Source organism: Anser cygnoides, chromosome W (genome assembly GCF_040182565.1).
Source record: "Anser cygnoides isolate HZ-2024a breed goose chromosome W, Taihu_goose_T2T_genome, whole genome shotgun sequence".
NCBI lineage: Eukaryota > Metazoa > Chordata > Aves > Anseriformes > Anatidae > Anser > Anser cygnoides.
This window is the reverse complement of record NC_089911.1, coordinates 3,227,070-3,242,225: the sequence shown is the minus strand read 5'-3', so window position 1 is coordinate 3,242,225 and position 15,156 is coordinate 3,227,070. Positions and strand designations below refer to the sequence as shown.

Sequence of the window (15,156 nt, the reverse complement as noted above, 5' to 3'; positions counted from 1 at the left end):
TGGCTGGGCATCAGTCAGCAGGGGTCAGCAATTGCATTGTGCATCACTTGCCTTATATATTTATTATTATTATTTATTATTGTTGTTGTTGCTGTTATTATTATTCCTTCCTTTTCTGTCCTATTAAACTGTCTATTTCAACCCATGAGTTTTACCTGTATTCTGATTCTCTCCCCCATCCCACTGTGGGGGTGGGAGAGAGCAAACGTCTGTGCTCAGCTGCTCAGCTGCCTGCCAGGTTAAACCACAGCAGTCCCTGGGTGCCCTTGGGAACCTGGTCATGTAAATTAACATAAGAAGTAGCTTCATTCATGTGACTTCAAGTGTACTGCTCAGATCAGCAATTTCAGTCATGGAAGTCTTTGTAATTTTGATCTTAATGTAGGGTTAACTCTCTAAATTTCTAAATTTTCAATTTTTTTCTTTGCTAAAATTCTTATCTTAACCTGCACTAACTGCAACATTTCTCTTTTGACACATGGGTGGCCATCAGTACCTCAAGTTCATTGCCCATATCTTCAATTAGTTTCCTATAAACTAGGAACAAGAGTCAAGGTCTCCATTAAGGTTTTCAGTAAGCCCAATGCACTAGACTCAGTAGAAGGGATGGCTGAAAGGTCTGATACACAGACCTGAAGGGAAAGGGGAAAGAGAAGAGTTTTCATGGAAGAATACGAAGCTATGGAATGATCCTGTAAGGAGCTGTGTTTGTAGTTAGTCATGATACAGTTTCATGATACCCTTGTTTAAGTGACAATCACTGCTTAAAAAGTATTATTTCATATCCCAAACTTCTACAGGAAAAAAAACTCTCTGATAATTTCAGAGATCTAATTAACATTAGCTACCCAACAAACATTTCAGTTGGCACATTTGTACATAACAGTGAAAGGCTAAGGTGTGGGAAAGGAATTCGCAGGGAGCTTTGTGCTGTTTCGCACATCCCTGAGTTAGAGATAATGAGGAAAACAGCGGTAGAACCAAAAACTTGAGCAAGGTCAAGATAAAGTAAATTGGCTACAGTGTTAAAGATGAGCTTTGGGCAGTGGCCAATTGCTGGCTGGCTCAAGGCGCATATCTGAGGGTCTCTAACCAGTTGTAAGACAGATTCGGGCGCGTGGACAGCACGTGGGGCTACGGGGAAAGTATATGTGGTGGTGAAAAATGGCAGTAAAGGCCTTCTGTTCAAGAGCCATCAGGAGTCCGTGTCGTGCATCCCTTCACTAAGGGACCAATGCCTGAGGAGCATAGGAAGCATGATTGCCAAAGAGCATCCGAAAAGTTATACCCTTGGGTACTCTGGGATTTCAACTGAACATGAGTTTAATAAGGTCAATTTTATATTTAGACACCTAAAATTTAGCTAATATATTAAAACTTTTGTAGATGTACTTTTATAGCCTAAGTAGGCAATAGATATATGTGGATTTTGGATCTAATTTTGTATCTGTATTGAACAACAAAATTTTATGGATCTAATTTCCAGACAAGACCTGTAACTTCAGGTGATGGCACACTCAGTGTTAAGATAAATTTGTCTCCATGAGCTTTCTGAGTGTCACACACAAGATATCTGAGTCCTATACCATAGATAAATATATATGTATATATTCTTCAAGTATTACCTTCTCTGAAGGGGAGGGAAAAAAATCTAAAAAAATCACAGAGCTCCTAAATTATAAAGGACCCCCTCCCTGCATGCACACTCAGCTGCAAGCACACCTTTAATATATGTACCTCCTATTATATACAGACATTTAGAAAAATCGTAGTTAGTCCAAAACAGCAGGTGCTAAATCAGTCAGCTTTGCAGGCAGCCTATGCAGGGAAAGTAGGAATTAATTGTTTACAAGGGACACAGATTGTCACCTTTTGCAACACTGACATTACCATTTAAATGGTCCTTGACAAAGATCCTATTTTGCTCCATTTTACATTCATGCTTAGCAAACAAATACTGAACATTCATTAAGCAAACCTGCTATAACAAATGAAAAAGTGACTTCAGGAATGTTATCACACTCTATGTTCTGGGTGTGATAAACAATTAAAAACCTGTTGGCACACTGGTGTGTGTTTTTATGTTTTATGTATGTATAAGACTCCATATCTGCAGCAGACAGGGAAACTATCTCCTCCTACAAGAGGCCATCGCTGTTTTGGATTTGGAAACTAAATGCTGGAGTCTTCTTTGCAGTTAATCAGCTTTGTTCTATTGAAATCAGTGGAGTTCCACTACTGTTAATGAAGCAATGCTGATTTACGCCGCTGTAATAAAAGTTCACAACTATTTAGTTACTAATGTGTTTTCCCAAAGAACGGAAGTGTTGAATGACTTCTAATTCAACTGAATATTTTTACATATGATTGAGAAACAGACACCTATTTAATCTTTATATTAAATTTATAAACATTTTCACAAATTCACTGCAAGGTGAAAAAGTAGTACAGTGAGTTCAAAACAGAAAATTTTTATCATGTTTTACATTAGGTAAAATTAAAAGAACACTTGTGTGACTATATATAGTTCAGATAAACAGTAAAAAGTTAAATACACAAATATATGAGTAAATAATTCTGGTCATAATGGAATTATCCCTTCCAAAAACGAAAAGGAAATAAAATATCCAGAAAAAACTTTGCAGTCAAGTACCAACTTTCCCACACTCCTTGCTGAGAAAGAGAATGCAATTGCACAAAAGCAAGCATACACAATATGAAAATGATTAGAAGAAATAACCCCAAAATTATTTGAGGATTTTGTTATTTTAAGTATGAGTTACATTGGTAATTATACAGTGTTCTAAGTTGAAAAAAGATTATTATTTTTCCATTGCGAAATGTCAGTGAAGAACTATTTGTTTCCCCTCCAATGCAAACAATTAGCTTAAATTGTATTGAATTCATACAATAACATAAATTGTTTCAGTTAATCTGAACATACAGGTTGATAAAACATGATTCGACTGATAAATGAGACACAGCTAAACTTAGAAATTAGACCTCATTTAAAGCCTACAGGAACTTTAGCTCCTAAATCCTTAGTGTTTTTCTGAAACTTATATCCTGTCAAGCTAATAATGTTCTTTCATTTGGATTATATACACTAGGTAAGATTTTTCCTTGTACTATTAACCACCTATTCTCAGGAATTATGTGATGTATAGGACTTTGCACTGCTTTTCTCTGGCTTTCAGTTAAAGAAGAAATACCACTTGCCAAATTGTATGCAAAGTAATTATTGGAAGCCAGAGGGCAAGCTGTTCACACTGGGACAATCCAGGGAACATCTGGGTTGGTTGGATTAGTTGTTCATTTGGCTGCTGTATCCTTCCCTCTTATTCAATATTTATATATATATATGTATAACCTTTTCTTTGTCTGTGTAGACTATGTTCCATTTGCTGTAAAATCTTTAAATAATGACAGAGTCAAAATTGTCTTTTCTATCTCAAAATTTTATGAAGGTAGGTTCTCATGTGCTTAATATATAACGTTATAGATAACATACATATGTCGGGTGTGTACACAGTGTACCACTATATGTATCTTTAAGCAAGGTTCTTCTCTGCTTGCTTTTTCACTCGAATAGTCAGAGAATTTAAGTTTCAGGGAGTCTTAAAGCTTACCTGGAGGAGCTTTAATTTAAACAGAACTGGACTAAATGTACATCTCTGTATCAGGGAAAAAACATCCATTTGGTTTTCCATGCTATCCCTTAACCCCACTGGAGTGGGTTATCCATGACAAACAACCAGCCACCCACCCTTCTGCTCACTCCCCCCTCCTCAGTGGGACAATGTGGGAGTATAGCCATGGGGGTCGACAAGCCCCATGGTTGGTGATAACATCGTACTCTTAACGATGAGGCCATGAGGAGTGTAATGAGGCCATAAGGAATGTAAAGAGTTCAGAGGGAACAAAGAAGGGTGATTCAGGAGATGCCTTGCTGTCTCGGACTGCTTGTTCTCCAGCGGTTAAGACGGTTAAGACGTGGAAGTTGCTGGGTGTTTGCTGTTGCAAGGCAAAGTTGCTGACCAACGAATAGGTAGTGGAAAAGTACTGCTGTAGAGCGAATGGTATAAGAAAGGAGCCTGTCCTCAGTAAAAGGTTTGAAGTTGAAGTTATGCCCTCAAAAAAGAAGTAGCAGTTACTGATCCTAAAAGAACCCTGGTGTCTGTGTGGTCTTTACACCACAGGACAAGGTGGAGAAAATAGGGACAAGAAAGCTTATGAGTCAAGATAAATGCAGGAAGACTACTTACCATTTAGCATCACAGGCAAAAAAGACTCAACTTGGGGAAATTTAGTTTAATGTATCACCAATTAAAATAGATTTAGGTAAGGAAAAACAAAGACAAAAATAAAACAACACCTCTAGCTATTTCTTTCTGCCATTCCTTCTCTCACACTTTTCCTCTGCTCCAGTGTGGGTTTTCCACTGGCTGCAATTCCTTTGAGAATTTCAGTGTGGATCTGCCATGGGCTGCAGCAGCTCCCTGCTCTGGTGCCATGGATCACCTCTTCCTCCTCTGCTCTTGATGTTCCCTCTGTGGTTTCTCCCTTTTCTTCACCCCATTCCTGGACAGAATTCTCTGTTCTATCTTGAATGTTTTCAAAGACATGCAATGAGCTTTGCTGAAGGTCTCAGCTATGTCCTGCACTGGGTCCATGTGGTGGAGCTCGGCCGCCCACCCGAGTAAAACCACCGCAGTCCAGAAAGGACTGCGGTGGTTTTACTCAGGTGGGTGGCTGAGCTCCACCACAACCGCTCTCTCACTCCCCCTCCTCAAAGAGGAATGGGGAGAAAATACAATGAAAAGGGCTCAAGGGTTGAGATAAGGACAGGGAGATCACACAGTAATTATCGTGATGGGCAAAACAGACTCAGCATAGGGAGATAGTAAGATTTATTACCTATTACTAACAAGATAGAGAAGTGAGAAACAAAGGAAAGAAACCAAAAGCACCTTCCCCCCCATCCACCCTCTTCCACCTCCTCCCCCCGAGCGGCGCAGGGGAATGGGGGAATGGGGGTTATGGTCAGTCTATAGCGCTTCTTCTCTGCCGCTCCTTCTTGGTCACTCTCATCCCCTGTGCTGTGGGGTCCCTCCCACGGGATGCAGTCCTTGCTGAACTGATCTGACGTGGGCTTCCCACAGGCAGCAGCTCTTCAAGAACTGCTCCAGATATGGGTCCCTACCACGGGGTCCATCCCTCAGGAGCAAACTGCTCCAACCTGGGTCCCCCACGGGCAGCAGCTCCTGCCAGGTCACCTGCTCCTGCGTGGGCTCCTCTCCACGGGCTACAGGTCCGGCCCAGAATCTGCTCCAGCAGGGGTCTTCCACAGGCCACAGCCTCCGTCGGTGCAGGTCCACCTGCTCCACCGTGGTCTCCTCCACGGGCTGCAGCGTGGAAACCTGCTGCACCATGGTACTCCATGGGCTGCAGGGGGACAACCTGCTTCACCATGGTCCTCACCACAGGCCGCAGGGGACTTCTGCTCCGGCGCCTGGAGCACCTCTCCCCCTCCTTCTTCACTGACCTTGGCACCTGCAAGGCTGTCCCTCACTCCTCTCACTCTCCCAGCTGCTGTGTGGCACAGCGTTTTTTTTTTTTTTCCCTGACTTAAATATGCTCTCACAGAGGCGCAAAACAACATCACTTATTGGCTCGGCTCTGGTCAGCAGTGGGGCCCTTACCAAACATGGGGCAGCTTCTAGATCCTTCTCACAGAAGCCACCCCTATGGCCCCCTGCTACCAACACCTTGCCACGTAAACCCACTGCAGTCCATTGCCCCACTACTAAAATCTGAACACAGACATCCAGTATGTCCATGTAAAGAGAGAAAGGTAAAATAAATAAATAACAATATAAATAAAATAAAAATAAAATCTGAGAAGACACAGACTTGTGTTATTCAAAGTCACTAGAAGGCACCATTACAGTTAATCTGACAGTCTGTTGAACTGTGTGAATAGGCAGTTAGATCTGGAATAAATGTCTGTTCGTTGTGTACTTCTTTTTTACAGGCAATGAACATCACCAGAAAAGTCTGCTTTGTCCAAGTCTCTTTATGACAGAATCATTTATTAGACGCGAAGCTGCTGCCTGCAGGTTATATGCATACAAAACAAAATAATTGCATATTGTCAAATCATGGCAATATGAAAGGATCTAGAAATGTAAAAGCAAACTAAGAAAAATGGATAAATTACCAAAACTATGGGCTTGGCTGAAATTCAACTGCTTGGTGAAACCAGAAAATATGTGCTCTCCAAAACACTGAAGGTATTCAAGTAACTTTTCAAAATATCTTTCAAGAACGGTCAAATTAAGCAGGGAGAATGACACCCTCTCTGTTGGATATATTTATCTATAAAGGGTGTATATACGCATAAGTCTCAGGACAAGATCTCTGTTAAGGATGGAAAGAAGAGGGATGAGTGTCTGCTTCCTATTATCTGAAAATGCTAAATATTTTTAAACCCACTTAACTCAAGTAAGGGTAGTATCCCTGACCAAGACCTGAGTGACAGATGAGACACTTGCCAGTTTTTCCAGCAAAGTCTATTTAATGCCCGTGTCCTGGTTCCAGCTAGGACAGAGTTAATTTTTCCTCCTAGTAGCTGGTAGGGTGCTATGTTTTGGATTAGGATGAGAAGAGCGCTGATAACATGCTGATGTTTTAATTGTTGCAGAGCAGTGTTTACACCAGGCCAAGGACTTTTCGGCTTCTCGCTCTGTCCTGCCAGCGAGCAGGCTGGGGGTGCAGCAGGAGCTGGGAGGGGACAGACCCAGGACAGCTGACCCAAACTGGCCAAAGGGGTATTCCATACCATCTGACGTCATGCTAAACAATATATAGGGGTGGCTGGCCGGGGTGGGGGGGCCGGCTGCTCGGGAATAGGCTGGGCATCGGTCAGCGGGTGGTGAGCAATTGCATTGTGCATCACTTGTTTCGTACACATTATTATTATTAATACTATTATCATTATCACTATTATTATCATTATTGTTATTATTATATTCCATTCTTAATAAACTGTCTTCATCTCAACTCACCGGCTTCACTTTCCCGTTTCTCTCCCCCATCCCAGAGAGGGAGGCGGGAGGGTGAGCGAACGGCTGTGTGGTGTTTAGCCGCCAGCCGGGTTAAACCACAACAGTCCTTTATGGCGCCCAACGTTTGGCTCGAACCCACGACCCTGGGATTAAGAGTCCCATGCTCTACCGACTGAACTAGCCGGGCAGCTGTCCCAGCACCGGAGCAGCCAGGTGACAAGCTGCTCCCACTCCTGTGTCTGGGTCAGAGAAACGAGCTGTAGCAGTGCAAGTTGCCCCTGTAGACAAGGTGAAAAAATGGTATAGAGGCTCAGGTCGTTTAGAACGCAGACAGTCTTCTGTGAAGTCTGAGCATAGTGAAGACGAGGCTGGGCCATCAAAGGTGCAGGAGACTGAAGATGAGGATGAGGATGTCGAAATATCAACAGTAACTACCCGAACCCTATACCAGCGTGAGCTACGAGATGTGCGAAAAGATTTTGGTCGCTGTATAGGCGAGCAGCTTGTCACCTGGCTGCTCCGGTGCTGGGACACCGGAGCCAATTATGTGGAATTAGAGGGGAAGGAAGCCAAGCGGCTGGGATCCCTTGCTAGGGACGCATGTATTGACAAAGCAATTGGAGATGGAGCACGATCTCGCAGCCTCTGGAGGCGTCTCCTGTCAGCTGTGCAGGAAAGGTATACCTTCAAGGAAGAACTTGTATGTCTACCAGGCAAGTGGACCACCATGGAGAAGGGAATTCAGTACCTGAGGGAATTGGCCGTACGGGAAGTAATTTATAAGGACCTAGACGACGCACAAACATCCGCAGATCCAGATGCAGTCCGGTGTACACTACCCATGTGGCGGAAGTTTGTACGGAGTGCACCATCATCATATGCCAGCTCATTGGCAATACTAACCTGGAAAGAGGAGGAGAATCCCCCAGTGAATGAAGTGAATAAATTCTCCAGCAGTACGAAGGAAATCTCTCCTCTTCCCTACAGGCCTGTGTCTCGGCTGTGGAGAAACTCTCTGAAGAGGTCCACCAACTTAAAGAGAATTTATCTTCCCCTCCACCTGAACGAATCAGTGTCCACCAGCCAAAAGAGAATACTTTGGAGAAACTTTCTGAAAAGATCCACCAACTTGAAGAGAGATTATTTTCCTCCCCACCTGTACAAACCAGTGTCTCAGCTATTAGGGGTAAACGTTCATCTGTGCAAGGAAGACAATATGGTGGGCACACACACCGCGCCACCCTGTGGTTTTACCTACGTGACCATGGAGAGGACATGAGAAAATGGGATGGAAAATCTACTGCGACCCTAGAGGCACGGGTACGTGAATTGCAAAAGAAAACAATTGGGAAAAAGGGGTTCTCTGAAAAGTTTGCTGCTCCAACTTCCAGCAGGCAGTCCTTTAAACACAGAAACGAAGATTCTGACCAGGACTAGAGGGGCCCTGCCTCCAGCCAGGGGGAGGAAAGGGACAATCGAGTTTATTGGACTGTGTGGATTCGATGGCCTGGCACGTCAGACGCACAGAAGTATAAGGCTTTCGTAGACACCGGTGCACAATGTACTCTAATGCCATCAAGTTATAAAGGGCCAGAGCCCATCTGTATTTATGGTGTGACGGGGGGATCCCAGCAGTTAACTGTATTGGAGGCTGAAGTGAGTCTAACCGGTAATGAGTGGCAAAAGCACCGTATTGTGACTGGCCCAGATGCTCCGTGCATCCTTGGCATAGACTCTTAGCCTGCTTTTCTGAATGAATGTTTTTATACCCACAGATCTGGCAGTCACAGTCCCTGTGTTTATGTTTCAGTGATGTAAACTAAGCAGAGATACTGCACCAGCAGATTTTTAGCCTCTGCCAGGTAGTGCTTTTCCAGCCAGTAAACAAGCATAGTCTGCAAAACAGAAGAGTCCAGGGAATTTCTCAGCCAGCAGTTATCATGGATGAGATTCATTTAGGGGGATAGGGCATTTGGAAAAGAGAGTTTAGCCATATGAATGCGCACTGTGCCACTTCTTAAAGTCTTGGCTCATTTAATTTCCTAGTATTGATATGGTTAATGGGCAAAGGTACCAAAACAAGTGCCACTACTAACAGAAAGAATTGTGGGGAATAATCTTAACCATTTCTCACCTTACCCTTTTGTTTAAATGCATACTGATGCAATAGAAGCACTTTGTCTGCTTTTTTCAGAAGAGATACTATAATTCTATTGAAAGTTGAACAATTCACCTTTTTCGGCAGCCTGAACTGAACAGTTAGGGGAAAGCTTGCTAAGATGATTGTAACCACTCTACAGCATTAGAATACTATGTGAAAGCTGATGAGTAATCTAATTCATCTTATAACAACCTCACATTTCAAAAAAAAAAAAAAGGTAATTGTCCTATTTTTGATCTTGTGCTGAAATAATTTTTGCCCTTAAAGTTTGTGGTTATCACATGATATTTATCCTAGGAAGACAAAGACAATTCTAATCTTTAAGGATAGTGGAGACTGAGAAATTAGTTCTACTAAATACACCAAAACCAAAACATTTGTTCGAATTTTCATAGAAAAGGAACAGAGTGTAAATAATAATCCAGATCCTAAGATTACATCCTCCTTTAGAAAAAAAAAAGTATACGAAAAAGCTGAAAAACTCTAACTTCTGTTTGTTCAGCTCTGAATCATGCTTTGAATTGTTATACTGCTCACTATTACATCTTATGTATGTATTTTGTATCCTTTAGGGGAAGTCAAAATAAAGATATTTTTAAAAGTTGGGTTGTATATAAGGAGGGTATAGGTGGAGATTTTCTGAGGATATGAGTTATGTAGTAGCTCTCAGCCTTCAACATTTAGCTGAAGCCAGCTCAGATTCACTCTTGAAAGGCTGTAACATTTGTTTGTTTTTCCAAGTGGCATATTACAGTTTGTCTCTATCAGAGGACTACTATTTTGGGGAATGGTAATCTGAGCACACCAACAAATCTGAATACAACTGTAGCATTTAAAGACAAAATAAATAAATTCAAGTGAGAGTTCTTGAGAGAAAGTTAGGAGACTGAGTGGTAGAAAGTGAGAGGGTGAACTGCAAAGAGCCAAAGAGCCAAACACTGGCAAAAGGGAAGAATCATTATGACATGCAGGGGAGAATAGGTAGAAAGAAGTGAAAAGCAAGGTTGCACACTGGGAATGGCATTTGGTAAAGATGACAGAATGAGTGCAAAGAGATTTTCTTGTCTCAACCTCTTGGCCTCCCTACACTCCAGGGAAGCCACTCCATACGGCAAACTCAGCTGCTGAGCTTGATCTGTTGGCCATAAGCTATAGAACCATAGAACAGCTTGGGCTGGAAGGGATCTTAAAGACTATCTAGTTCCACCCCCCCTGCCATGGGCAGGGTTACCACCTACCAGATCACATTGCCCAGGGACTTGTTCAACCTGGTCTTGAACACCTCCAGCTATGGGACATCCGCAGCTTCTCTGGGCAGATGGACTGCATCTAGAACAGAAGCACAGAGGAACAGAAAGGCCATAGCTGCTAAGCCTTAAACTGCAAATACATGAGATGTTTTATAGGGAACCATGATAGCCCCCTCTTGTTAAAACTTTTCCCTTGTCAGAGCAACTTCATTCTCTCTCATGAATCAACTGTTCTTTCTCTTCCATAAACCACCATGACTTAAGGGGATGAAAAAGAAGGTTCACAAGAAGTCTGAGAGATGAAAACGTAGACAGCGGCAACAAGAACGAGACAGCATGCAGCAAGAATGGTATGATCAAGAAGGTCTGGCTAGAACAAGGCCCTGCAGCTCAGCTGTGCAGGCATGAAAGCAATGCAAAGTTTTGCAGAGGTCCATACAGAAAATCAAACTTTGTAACAGAGAACCCATTCAAACAGCTAAAGCAAGTGGTATATGAGTTCAGCAACCCAGCTCTCAAACAGCCCATTAAAAAGCATGGTTTTGTTTATGGATTCTAACATGGCAAGGGATTAATGAAATGAAAAGGGGATAATGGTGAAACAGGAAGCTGTATTTGCAGAAAACAATGAAGGAGAGTGGAGAAAGAGTCTTACTTATTTTCTCTCATATGCTGAAACATTGTCCTTGAATATCTTCATGCATGGTCTGAATAGCTACACATTCCAGGCATTTTAAAATGCAATCATAATCCCCAGTCTATTATAGCAAAAGGTGGTTAATAAACACCTTGCTGGGGTAAATCAGGGCATGGTTTTGTGATGCAGTTGTTGTTATAGCAACTGCATGTTTGTGTACTATTTCCATTTAACAAACATGAGATAAATTATCCTTCTTTCAAGATAAGGAGGAGACAATTACAAGAGCTTTTAGAGATGAACTGTGCATTTATAGTTTCTGGGTTTAAATGTTATCTAATGTGTTGAAATTTTAGATCTGTATTTTTTCATGATTTGAACATGTTCCCTGACTAAAATTATACAGAACTGGCAGAAACACTTGCAAGTATTACAGCATCCCTTTTCTAGGTCTGATAACATCAGGATGTCTATTATTACTGCCTGATTACTCCTACAAAATATTCTCTCCAGTGAGGAAGATAACACAGACCAACGATGAAAGGAAAAAGTAGTGACCTCAAATTATTCACAAAAATGTTATTTCCCAGGTAAGCACTTGTAAGACTTAGCAAAAGTAAACAGAAATCAAAATATTCCACTGGACAACAAAAACTTTGTGATTCTTATGTTATTTACCAGTGAATGAATACACACACAAACATAATCATGAAGATTCTATATGAAGAAAAAAGGAAAATAAAAAAAACCAAGTATAAATTAAAGAGGTAGTGATTTAAAAAGAGTTTTTTAATTTTTTTTTAACTGGTCAAAAATATAGTTTTCTATCAAGAAAAAAGACAACCCTGGTTACAGAACCATCCTGATTCAGTGATGGTGGGAGACAGCAATCAGAAACACAAAATCAAAATACAAAAAATACAAATAAATAACAAAATAAATATTAGTATATGTAGTATAATAACTGAAAAGAATAAGTTGCCTGTATTACACGAAGCTGATTAGTAGCTTTATGATCTAGCTGAAAGAAAAGCATTTGAACTCTGAGTATTAAGATAATCTGCATCCAGGAACATGTGAGTATGTGACTGGGAAATAAGTAATCACTACTAAGAAAACTTTAAATTCTAGGAAAACCTAGAGTTCTGAAAGAGTGTTATTGTAGTACTGCTATTCATAGAGAATAAGCTGAATGGTCCTAATAATTATAGGTCAGTTACTCAGACATCAAACTCAGACGATATAATGGAAAGGTCAATATGATTTTCCATTAATAGAGCATCAGAAAGAGGGAACTAATTCATGCCAGTCAATGTGTTTTTATGGAAAATGGGTTTTGTCGAACAGTTTAGATTTCACTATTTGATAAGATTACAAATTTGGTTGATAAAAGTAGCTGTGTATATGTAATATAAGTAGACTTTAGCATGGCATTTGACTTGTATCAGATGAGGAGGCAATTTAGAACAATATTACAAATATCTATAAATCACAAGTTAAATGTGTTTTGAATTTATTAATCAAAAAGTTGTAAGTGGCTGTTCATGGAAAATCATCAGTGGATGGGCCAACATTCAATATACTTATTTCATTGCTTGAAAATGAAATCACTGCAGAAAAAAAATTCTTAGTAAAGATGGGGTCATGCATAAGAGGCAGGCTAGCCAGCAGAATGATCAGAGTTGGTTACTTAGTTAGGTGTATTTAAGTTAGACACTGCCAGGAACAGACAAAAACAGACTTCTGTGTCTAGAAGCCAAACATGCAAAGTAAGAAACTCAGGGGCTCCACCTGCCAGCTTGTGGCAACAAAGAGGATTAATAAACAGCTAATTATATTATCTCTACTTCTGGCACTATTGAAACAAGCAATGGAATACTGCATGGAGTTCTAGAGTTTATACCTTACAAAGGAAGTTATAAACTAATGATGAAATAAAAAAGGAACAAATTGCTTTGAGATACACTGAATGTGCCTTACAATAAAGAACTTAATAGCTTAGATGATGTAGTTTATCAAAATAAGATTGATAATGGTGACATATTCATTAAGTAATGCTGTCAAAAGAACAGAATGCATAGCAATAAGCTTTTGCATAGACAGAGCCACAGCAAGAGATAATGGCTACTGAGCAAAAGAGGGGGTTTTCACTTTAAAAATTGTGATTAATTTCCATCATGAAAGATAATGATGATCAGTGGTCCTTGGTGATCAGTGATGAAAGATAATGTGATCAACACAGAATGAATAAGTCAGAGCAATATAGAAAGTCAGATGAAATGATCCATTGAGGGACTGGGTTTAATTTGCACTAGAATTTGTCATAGCATTTTGTTGTTTAAACATCACAGAAATAACATGCTACATGAGCTGTACTCAGCATACAACTTCAAATCAGCATGCCTCTAGCAGCTGCATTTTATTTGTAAGGATGACTCTTTTCTGAAAAAAGAAATTATACTATCTATTATACTTTGCATATGGCTGTTTGTATCTAAAATCGTAGCCATTAATCCCTTTACAAGATTTATAAAATATGACATAAAAGGAAAAATGTAGAATCAAAGGTTAATTTAATGTTACAGAGATTTTATGGTGATTTAGCATTAATGATGACAGTTTAGGAACCATGTTTAATTAAATGAATGTTGGAGATAAAAGTCACCCTTGTATTTAGCTTTACTTAAGATTATAGACTCTAAAATTCAGAAGAGGTTATGAATAACATTTATTCTGGCCTCTAGTAAAGGCTGTATTTTACTAACATCGAGGAAAATTTTATATATTCTATCAGCAGATTAAATATGATCTTCAGATATCTTAAAATAGTGTTGCTTCACTGAAATATATTTTATTAAAGGAACTACAGCAAATGATATCAGTTTGGGGATCTTATCAATGTTTGCAAATATATTAAGTGTGGGAGACAGAGGGATTTGGCCAACCTCTTTTCAGTGGTTTGTGGGGACAGGACAAGGGGCAATGGCCACAAAATGGAGCATAGGAAGTTCCGCACCAACATGAGAAAGAACTTCTTCACAGTGAGGGTGACGGAGCACTGGAACAGGCTTCCCAGGGAGGTTGTGGAGTCTCCTTCTCTACAGATATTCAAGGCCCATCAGGACGCCTAGCTGGGCAACCTGCTCTAGGGAACCTGCGTTGGCAGGGGGGTTGGACCCGATGATCTCTTGAGGTCCCTTCCAACCCCTACAATTCTGTGGTTCTGTGATTCAGATCTGGTCCATTTGTTTGGTGTGGTGTTTGGGAAACAGGTAACTTTGTTGACCTCATGTTGCACACAAAGATGACACTCAGAGCATTGAAACAGTAAGGTACCTTATTTCACAGAATCACAGACTCACAGACTCATTTAGGTTGGAAGAGACCTCCAAGATCACCTAGTCCAACCTCTGACCTAACACTAACAAGTCCTCCACTAAACCACTAAACCATATCACTAAGCTCTACATCTAAACGTCTTTTAAAGACCTCCAGGGATGGTGACTCAACCACTTCCCTGGGCAGCCCATTCCAATGCCTAACAACCCTTTCAGTAAAGAAGTTCTTCCTAATATCCAACCTAAACCTCCCCTGGCGCAACTTTAGCCCATCCCCCCTCGTCCTGCCACCAGACACGTGGGAGAATAGACCAATCCCCACCTTGCTACAGCCTCCTTTAAGGTAACTGTAGAGAGCGATGAGGTCTCCCCTGAGCCTCCTCAGAAGGCATTAAGCACCTCAGCCTTTTCCTCATCTCTTGTCCCTAAGTTTCCCCCCGCATCCAGTAAAGGATGGAGATTCTCCTTAGTCCTCCTTTTCCTGTTTATATGTATTTATAAAAACATTTTCTGTTACCTTTAACATCAGTAGCCAGATTGAGCTCCAGATGAGCTTTGGCCTTTCTAATTTTGTCCCTGCACAGACTTACAACATCCTTATAGTCCTCCTGAGTGGCCCGCCCTCTTTTCCAAAGATCATAAACCCTTTTTTCTTCCTAAGCTCTAGCCACAACTCTCTGCTCAGCCAGGCCGGTCTTCTTCC

The 15,156-nt window shown here is 40.9% G+C and overlaps 1 non-coding gene and 1 pseudogene across 1 annotated transcript; one reads left to right on the top strand and one right to left on the bottom strand.

Moving 5' to 3' along the window:
• Nucleotides 1–15,156, top strand: part of LOC136788543 (syncytin-2-like) — a 120,911-nt pseudogene that overhangs the window by 87,657 nt on the left and 18,098 nt on the right.
• On the bottom strand, nt 7,182–7,254 carry TRNAK-CUU (transfer RNA lysine (anticodon CUU)). Its single transcript has one exon. It is a non-coding gene; the product is annotated as a tRNA-Lys (tRNA).